The sequence below is a fragment of the Trachypithecus francoisi genome, unplaced genomic scaffold (assembly GCF_009764315.1).
Source record: "Trachypithecus francoisi isolate TF-2019V2 unplaced genomic scaffold, Tfra_2.0 Lachesis_group6, whole genome shotgun sequence".
Lineage (NCBI taxonomy): Eukaryota > Metazoa > Chordata > Mammalia > Primates > Cercopithecidae > Trachypithecus > Trachypithecus francoisi.
Genome location: NW_022681471.1, coordinates 13548310 through 13558213, shown reverse-complemented (window position 1 = coordinate 13558213; position 9904 = coordinate 13548310).

Here is a 9904-nt window from a genome sequence, read left to right as displayed (position 1 = left end):
TTGAAACTATTCCTACCACATCCTAATTCTAGCAAGGAGGAAAAGGGGAAAAGTGTTAGGAGTATACTTGTGGTGTGTTAAGGCTTCCATTGGTGAGCACATAGTTCCTACCTGAACTGGGGCTGGAAAGTATGTTCTCTGGCAGAGCAGTCATGTGATTTCTATAACTCCATTACAAGGAAGAAAAAAGAAAAAAGATTTTGGTGGATAGCTAATAGTCTCTGCCCCAGCCATTATATTATCATTCTTGAACAATTATTTATCATCATGCCATAATTGTATCTAGTAATCTGTGATGGCTAGTTCATCTCCCTAAACAGTGAATTTCTACTGTACAAGTGGCTTAAGCCCAAGATATCTTGTCACTATTCCTATAGAATAGAATTCAAACCATTCCCAAAGCCTAGCTAAAGCTGTCACTGAGTAAACTCTCTTAGCTTCTTAAGTTCATATATTTGTCCTTAAGGACCTAGGCTGTGAAGAAATGAGTGATAAAAGTATGAATTACAGAACCAGTGCTTCCACCTGCACTGAATTCTCTGCTCTTCTGAAGAATATTTATCACAATAGACTGTCAAGGGAAGATGGTTGAACTGTTTTTATCTATACTAAATTCTTTCTTGCCTAAAAAAGTCATTTACTAAGAAAACCTCTTCAGCAAGTTCACTTCAACATTCAAATAATAGTTCTTTTCATGAACTATGTTGTAGAAAATTGCATGGGTAATAATCAGATCAGGGAAGAGTGTAGCTTCATGATGTGTATTTTTTCTAATTGTTCTAAGTTTCATGGTAATCTGAAGTGCCATATCATTTACCAAGTCAGGAATTGTACAATGGGATTTTGAGTGCTTGGAAGAATGTCTATTGTAAGCATTTTTTCATTCTTATCCGTTAACGTAGTGATTTATTGGGACTCAGAAATGGAAGGAAAGCACCTGTCTGTAGTGATCACTGTCTTATGGAATCTTTTTTTTTTTTTTTCTTTTTTTTTTATTTTTTATTATACTTTAAGTTCTAGGGTACATGTGCATAACGTTATATCATGTATAACTCCCCAATGCAATCCCTCCCTCCTCCCCCCTCCATGATAGGCCCAGTGTGTGATGTTCCCCTTCCGAGTCCAAGTGATCTCATTGTTCAGTTCCCACCTATGAGTGAGAACATGCGGTGTTGTTTTCTCTTCTTGTGATAGTTTGCTAAGAATGATGGTTTCCAGCTGCCCATGTCCCTACAAAGGACGCAAACTCATCCTTTTTGATGGCTGCATAGTATTCATGGTGTATATGTGCCACATTTCTTAATCCAGTCTGTCACAGATGGACATTTGGGTTGATTCCAAGTCTTTGCTATTGTGAATAGTGCCGCAATAAACATACGTGTGCATGTGTCTTGTAGTAGAGTAATTTATAATCCTTTGGGTATATACCCAGTAGTGGGATGGCTGGGTCATATGGTACATCTAGTTCTAGATCCTTGAGGAATCGCCATACTGTTTTCCATAATGGTTGAACTAGTTTACAATCCCACCAACAGTGTAAAAGTGTTCCTATTTCTCCACATCCTCTCCAACATCTATTGTTTCCTGACTTCTTAATGATTGCCATTCTAACTGGTGTGAGATGGTATCTCATTGTGGTTTTGATTTGCATTTCTCTGATGGCGAGTGATGATGAGCATTTTTTCATGTGTCTGTTGGCTGTATGGATGTCTTCTTTGAGAAATGTCTGTTCATATCCTTTCCCACTTTTTGATGGGGTTGTTTGTTTTTTTCTTGTATATTTGTTTGAGTTCTTTGTAGATTCTGGATATTAGCCCTTTGTCAGATGAGTAGGTTGCAAAAATTTCTCCCATTCTGTAGGTTGCCTGTTCACTCTGATGGTAGTTTCTTTTGCTGTGCAAAAGCTCTTTAGTTTAATGAGATCCCATGTGTCAATTTTGGCTTTTGCTGCCGTTGCTTTTGGTGTTTTAGACATGAAGTCCTTGCCCGCCTATGTCCTGAATGGTACTACCTAGATTTTCTTCTAGGGTTTTTATGGTATTAGGTCTAACATTTAAGTCTCTAATCCATCTTGAATTATTTTCGTATAAGGGGTAAGGAAAGGATCCAGTTTCAGCTTTTACTTGTGGCTAGCCAATTTTCCCAGCACCATTTATTAAATAGGGAATCCTTTCCCCATTTCTTGTTTTTGTCAGGTTTGTCAAAGATCAGATGGCTGTAGATGTGTGGTATTATTCTGAGGACTCTGTTCTGTTCCATTGGTCTATTCTCTGTTGTGGTACCAGTACCATGCTGTTGGTTACTGTAGCTTGTAGTATAGTTTGAAGTCAGGTAGCGTGACGCCTCCAGCTTTGTCCTTTTGACCTAGGATTGTCTGGCAATGCGGGCTCTTTTTGGTTCCATATGAACTTTAAAGCAGTTTTTTCCAATTCTGTGAAGAAATCATTGGTAGCTTGATGGGGATGGCATTGAATCTATAAAATACCTTGGGCAGTATGGCCATTTCACGATATTGATTCTTCTATCCATGAGCATGTTATGTTCTTCCATTTGTTGTGTCCTCTTTGATTTCACTGAGCAGTGGTTTGTAGTTCTCCTTGAAGAGGTCCTTTACATCCCTTGTAAGCTGGATTCCTAGGTATTTTATTCTCTTTGAAGCAATTGTGAATGGAAGTTCATTCCTGACGCTCTCTGCTTGTCTGTTACTGGTGTATAAGAATGCTTGTGATTTTTGCACATTAATTTTGTATCCTGAGACTTTGCTGAAGTTGCTTATCAGCTTAAGGAGATTTTGGGCTGAGACGATGGGTTTTCTAAATATACAATCATGTCATCTGCAAACAGGGACAATTTGACTTCTTCTTTTCCTAACTGGATACCCTTGATTTCTTTCTCTTGCCTGATTGCCCTAGCCAGAACTTCCAACACTATGTTATAGGAGTGGTGAGAGAGGGCATCCCTGTCTTGTGCCAGTTTTCAAAGGGAATTTTTCCAGTTTTTGCCATTCAGTATGAATTAGCTGTGGGGTTGTCATAAATAGCTTATTATTTTGAGGTACGTTCCATCAATACCGAATTTATTGAGCGTTTTTAGCATAAAGGGCTGTTGAATTTTGTCAAAAGCCTTTTCTGCATCTATTGAGATAATCATGTGGTTCTTGTCTTTGGTTCTGTTATATGCTGGATTACGTTTATTGATTTGCGAATGTTGAACCAGCCTTGCATCCCAGGGATGAAGCCCACTTGATCATGGTGGATAAGCTTTTGATGTGCTGCTGAATCCGGTTTGCCAGTATTTTATTGAGAATTTTTGCATCGATGTTCATCAGGGATTGGTCTAAAATTCTCTTTTTGTGTTGTCTCTGCCAGGCTTTGGTATCAGGATGATGTTGGCCTCATAAAAAGAGTTAGGGATTCCCTCTTTTTCTATTGATTGGAATAGTTTCAGAAGGAATGGTACCAGCTCCTCCTTGTACCTCTGGTAGAATTCAGCTGTGAATCCATCTGGTCCTGGACTTTTTTGGTGGGTAGGCTATTAATTGTTGCCCAATTTCAGAGCTGTTATTGGTCTATTCAGGGATTCAACTTCTCCTGGTTCAGTCTTGGAGAGTGTAAGTGTCCAGGAAATTATCCATTTCTTCTAGATTTTCTAGTTGATTTGCGTAGAGGCATTATAGTATTCTCTGATGGTTGTTTGTTTCTGTGGGGTCGGTGGTGATATCCCTTTATCATTTTTTATTGCGTCTATTTGATTCCTCTCTCTTTTCTTCTTTATTAGTCTTGCTAGCGGTCTGTCAATTTGTTGATCTTTTCAAAAAACCAACTCCTGGATTCATTGATTTTTTGGAGGGGTTTTTGTGACTCTATCCTTCAGTTCTGCTCTGATCTTAGTTATTTCTTGCCTTCTGCTAGCTTTTGAATGTGTTTGCTCTTGCCTCTCTAGTTCTTTTAATTGTGATGTTAAGTGTCAATTTTAGATCTTCCTGCTTTCTCTTGTGGGCATTTAGTGCTATAAATTCCCTCTACACACGCTTTAAATGTGTCCCAGAGATTCTGGTATGTTGTATCTTTGTTCTCATTGGTTTCAAAGAACATCTTTTTCTGCTTCATTTCGTTATGTACCCAGTAGTCATTCAGGAGCAGGTATTCAGTTTCCATGTAGTTGAGCGGTTTTGATTGAGTTCTTAGTCCTGAGTTCTAGTTTGATTGCACTGTGGTCTGAGAGACAGTTTGTTATAATTTCTGTTCTTGTACATTTGCTGAGGAGTGCTTTACTTCCAATGTGGTCAATTTTGGAATAAGTGCGATTGGTGCTGAGAAGAATGTATATTCTGTTGATTTGGGGGTGGAGAGTTCTATAGATGTCTATTAGGTCCGCTTGGTGCAGAGATGAGTTCAATTCCTGGATATCCTTGTTACTTTCTGTCTCGTTGATCTGTCTAATGTTGACAGTGGAGTGTTGAAATCTCCCATTATTATTGTATGGGAGTCTAAGTCTCTTGTAGGTCTCTAAGGACTTGCTTTATGAATCTGGGTGCTCCTGTATTGGGTGCATATATATTTAGGAGAGTTAGCTCTTCCTGTTGAATTGATCCCTTTACCATTATGTAATGGCCTTCTTTGTCTCTTTTGATCTTTGATGGTTTAAAGTCTGTTTTATCAGAGACTAGGATTGCAACCCCTGCTTTTTTTTTGTTCTCCATTTGCTTGGTAGATCTTCTCCATCCCTTATTTTGAGCCTATGTATGTCTCTGCATGTGAGATGGGTCTCCTGAATACAGCAGACTGATGGGTCTTGACTCTTGATCCAGTTTGCCAGTCTGTGTCTTTTAATGGAGCATTTAGTCCATTACATTTAAGGTTAATATGTTATGTGTGAACTTGATCCTGTCAATGATATTAACTGGTTATTTTGCTCATAGTTGATGCAGTTCTTCCTAGCCTCGATGGTCTTTACATTTTGGCATTTTTGCAATGGCTGGTACCGGTGTTCCTTTCCATGTTTAGGGCTTCCTTCAGGGTCTCTTGTAAGGCAGGCCTGGTGGTGACAAAATCTCTAAGCATTTGCTTATCTGTAAAGGATTTTATTTCTCCTTCACTGATGAAACTTAGTTTGGCTGGATATGAAATTCTGGGTTGAAAATTCTTTTCTTTAAGAACGTTGAATATTGGCCCCCACTCTCTTCTGGCTTGTAGAGTTTCTGCCGAGAGATCTGCTGTTAGTCTGATGGGCTTCCCTTTGTGGGTAACCCGACCTTTCTCTCTGGCTGCCCTTAAGATTTTTTCCTTCATTTCAACTTTGGTGAATCTGGCAATTATGTGTCTTGGAGTTGCTCTTCTGGAGGAGTATCTTTGTGGCGTTCTCTGTATTTCCTGAATTTGAATGTTGGCCTGCCCTACTAGGTTGGGGAAGTTCTCCTGGATGATATCCTGAAGAGTGTTTTCCAACTTGGTTCCATTTTCCCCCTCACTTTCAGGCACCCCAATCAGACGTAGATTGGTCTTTTTACATAATCCCATACTTCTTGCAGGCTTTGTTCATTCTTTTTCTTCTTTTTTCTTTGGTTTCTCTTCTCGCTTCATTCATTCATTTGATCCTCAATCGCTGATACTCTTTCTTCCAGTTGATCGAGTCGGTTACTGAAGCTTGTGCATTTGTCACGTATTTCTCGTGTCATGGTTTTCATCTCTGTCATTTCGTTTATGATCTTCTCTGCATTAATTAGTCTAGCTGTCAATTCTTCCACTTTTTTTCAAGATTTTAGTTCTTTGCGCTGGGTACGTAATTCCTCCTTTAGCTCTGAGAGTTTGATGGACTGAAGCCTTCTTCTCTCATCTCGTCAAAGTCATTCTCTGACCAGCTTTGATCCGTTGCTGGCGATGGGCTGCGCTCCTTTGCAGGGGGAGATGCCTCTTTTATTTTTGAATTTCCAGCTTTTCTGCCCTGCTTCTTCCCCATCTTTGTGGTTTATCTGTCTCTGGTCTTTGATGATGGTGACGTACTGATGGGGTTTGGTATAGGTGTCCTCCTGTTTGATAGTTTTCCGTTGACAGTCAGAAGGACTGTCTGTTGGTCTGTTGGAGATTGCTTGAGGTCCACTCCAGACCCTGTTTGCTGGGTATCAGCAGCAGAGGTTGCCAAAGATAGAATATTGCTGAACAGCGAGTGTACCTGTCTGATTCTTCCTTTGGAAGTTTCCTCTCAGGGTGACTCCACCCTGTGAGGTGTGGGGTGTCAGACTGCCCTAGTGGGGGATGTCTCCCAGCTAGGCTACTCAGGGGTCAGGGACCCACCTGAGCAGGCAGTCTGTCCGTTCTCGGATCTCAACCTCCGCGTTGGGAGATCCACGGCTCTCCCCAAAGCTGTCAGACAGAGTCGTTCGCCTCTGCACCGCCCCGCTGCTTTCCCTATTGGACCTCAGCTGTGGGCTGTCCCAGAGGTGGAGTCTACAGAGACAGGCAGGCTTCCTTGAGCTGCTGTGAGCTCCACCCAGTCGAGCTTCCCAGCGGCTTTGTTTACCTACTTAAGCCTCAGCAATGGCGGGCGCCCCCCCCAGCCTCGCTGCTGCCTTGCGGATAGATCGCCGCAGACGGCTGTGTTAGCAGTGAGGGAGGCTCCGTGGGCGTGGGACCCTCCCGCCAGGTGTGGGATATATTCTCCTGGTGTGCCTGTTTCCTTAAAGCGCAGTATTGGGGTGGGAGTTACGCGATTTTCCAGGTGTTGTGTGTCTCAGTTCCCTGGCTAGGAAAAGGATTTCCTTCCCCCTTGCGCTTCCAGGTGAGGCGATGCCTCGCCCTGCTTCAGCTCACGCTGGTCAGGCTGCAGCAGCTGACCAGCACCGATTGTCCGGCACTCCCTAGAGAGATGACCCCAGTACCTCAGTTGAAAATGCAGAAATCACGGTCTTCTGTGTACTCGCGCTGGGAGTTGGAGACTGGAGCTGTTCCTATTCGGCCATCTTGCTCCGCCCCCTTAGGGAATCTTAATTGCAATGCTAATTCAGTCTTGGAGTTAGTGAGATAGTCAACTAAATGATAAGTAGAAGATATTGATAAATGACAGGGACAGTATTAGTAAGTCATGCTAAGCTGTTTTACATCAGTGTTTTGTTTTGGCTGGAGAAATTGAAATTAGGAGAAGGAAATAAGATCATATTTATGAAATGTTATTTTTTTTTCAGGAGGGATGAAATCATTTATTTTTGTCTTCTAATATTTTTTATTCATTATTTATTTATTATTATTTATTTATTTTTATATACTTTAAGTTCTAGGGTACATGTGCATAACGTGCAGGTTTTTACATATGTATACTTGTGCCATGTTGGTGTGCTGCACCCATCAACTCGTCAGCACCCATCAACTCGTCATTATATCAGGTTAACTCCCAATGCAATCCCTCCCCCCTCCCCCTCCCATGATAGGCCCAGTGTGTGATGTTCCCTTCCCGAGTCCAAGTGATCTCATTGTTCAGTTCCCACCTATGAGTGAGAACATGCGGTGTTTGGTTTTCTGTTCTTGTGATAGTTTGCTAAGAATGATGGTTTCCAGCTGCATCCATGTCCCTACAAAGGACGCAAACTCATCCTTTTTGATGGCTGCATAGTATTCCATGGTGTATATGTGCCACATTTTCTTAATCCAGTCTGTCACAGATGGACATTTGGTTGATTCCAAGTCTTTGCTATTGTGAATAGTGCCGCAAAACATACGTGCATGTGTCTTTGTAGTAGAATGATTTATAATCCTTTGGGTATATACCAGTAGTGGGATGGCTGGGTCATAGTACATCTAGTTCTAGATCCTTGGAATCGCCATACTGTTTTCCATAATGGTTGAACTAGTTTACAATCCCACCAACAGTGTAAAAGTGTTCCTATTTCTCCACATCCTCTCCAACACCTGTTGTTTCCTGACTTTTTAATGATTGCCATTCTAACTGGTGTGAGATGGTATCTCATTGTGTTTTGATTTGCATTTCTCTGATGGCCAGTGATGATGAGCATTTTTCATGTGTCTGTTGGCTGTATGAATGTCTTCTTTTGAGAAATGTCTGTTCATATCCTTTGCCACTTTTGATGGGGTTGTTGTTTTTTCTTGTAATTTGTTTGAGTTCTTTGTAGATTCTGGATATTAGCCCTTTGTCAGATGAGTAGGTTGCAAAAATTTTCCCATTCTGTAGGTTGCCTGTTCACTCTGATGGTAGTTTTTTTGCTGTGCAGAAGCTCTTTAGTTTAATGAGATCCCATTTGTCAATTTGGCTTTGCTGCCGTTGCTTTGGTGTTTTAGACATGAAGTCCTTGCCATGCCTATGTCCTGAATGGTACTACCTGGATTTCTTCTAGGGTTTTATGGTATTAGGTCTAACATTTAAGTCTCTAATCCATCTTGAATTAATTTGTATAAGGAGTAAGGAAAGGATCCAGTTTCAGCTTTCTACTTATGGCTAGCCAATTTCCCAGCACCATTTATTAAATAGGGAATCCTTTCCCCATTTCTTGTTTCTCTCAGGTTTGTCAAAGATCAGATGGCTGTAGATGTGTGGTATTATTTCTGAGGGACTCTGTTCTGTTCCATTGGTCTATATCTCTGTTGTGGTACCAGTACCATGCTGTTTTGGTTACTGTAGCCTTGTAGTATAGTTTGAAGTCAGGTAGCGTGACGCCTCCAGCTTTGTCCTTTGACTTAGGTCTTTGATTTGATGTCTGGCAATGCGGGCTCTTTTTGGTTCCATATGAACTTTAAAGCAGTTTTTCCAATTCTGTGAAGAAAGTCATGGTAGCTGATGGGGATGGCATTGAATCTATAAATAACCTTGGGCAGTATGGCCATTTTCACGATATTGATTCTTCCTATCCATGAGCATGGTATGTTCTTCCATTTGTTTGTGTTCTTTGATTTCACTGAGCAGTGGTGTTGTAGTTCTCCTTGAAGAGGTCCTTGACATCCCTTGTAAGCTGGATTCTAGGTATTTTATTCTCTTTGAAGCAATTGTGAATGGAAGTTCATTCCTGATTTGGCTCTCTGTTTGTCTGTTACTGGTGTATAAGAATGCTTGTGATTTTTGCACATTAATTTTGTATCCTGAGACTTTGCTGAAGTTGCTTATCAGCTTAAGGAGATTTGGGCTGAGACGATGGGGTTTTCTAAATATACAATCATGTCATCTGCAAACAGGGACAATTTGACTTCTTCTTTCCTAACTGGAATACCTTGATTTCTTTCTCTTGCCTGATTGCCCTAGCCAGAACTTCCAACACTATGTTGAATAGGAGTGGTGAGAGAGGGCATCCCTGTCTTGTGCCAGTTTTCAAAGGGAATTTTCCAGTTTTGCCCATTCAGTATGATATTAGCTGTGGGTTTGTCATAATAGCTCTTATTATTTGAGGTACGTTCCATCAATACCGAATTTATGAGCGTTTTTAGCATAAAGGGCTGTTGAATTTTGTCAAAAGCCTTTTCTGCATCTATTGAGATAATCATGTGTTCTTGTCTTTGGTTCTGTTTATATGCTGGATTACGTTTATTGATTTGCGAATGTTGAACCAGCCTTGCATCCCAGGGATGAAGCCCACTTGATCATGGTGGATAAGCTTTTGATGTGCTGCTGAATCGGTTTGCCAGTATTTATTGAGGATTTTTGCATCGATGTTCATCAGGGATATTGGTCTAAAATTCTCTTTTTTGTTGTGTCTCTGCCAGGCTTTGGTATCAGGATGATGTTGGCCTCATAAAATGAGTTAGGGAGGATTCCCTCTTTTTCTATTGATTGGAATAGTTTCAGAAGGAATGGTACCAGCTCCTCTTGTACCTCTGGTAGAATTCAGCTGTGAATCCATCTGGTCCTGGACTTTTTTGGTGGGTAGGCTATTAATTGTTGCCTCAATTTCAGAGCCTGCTATTGG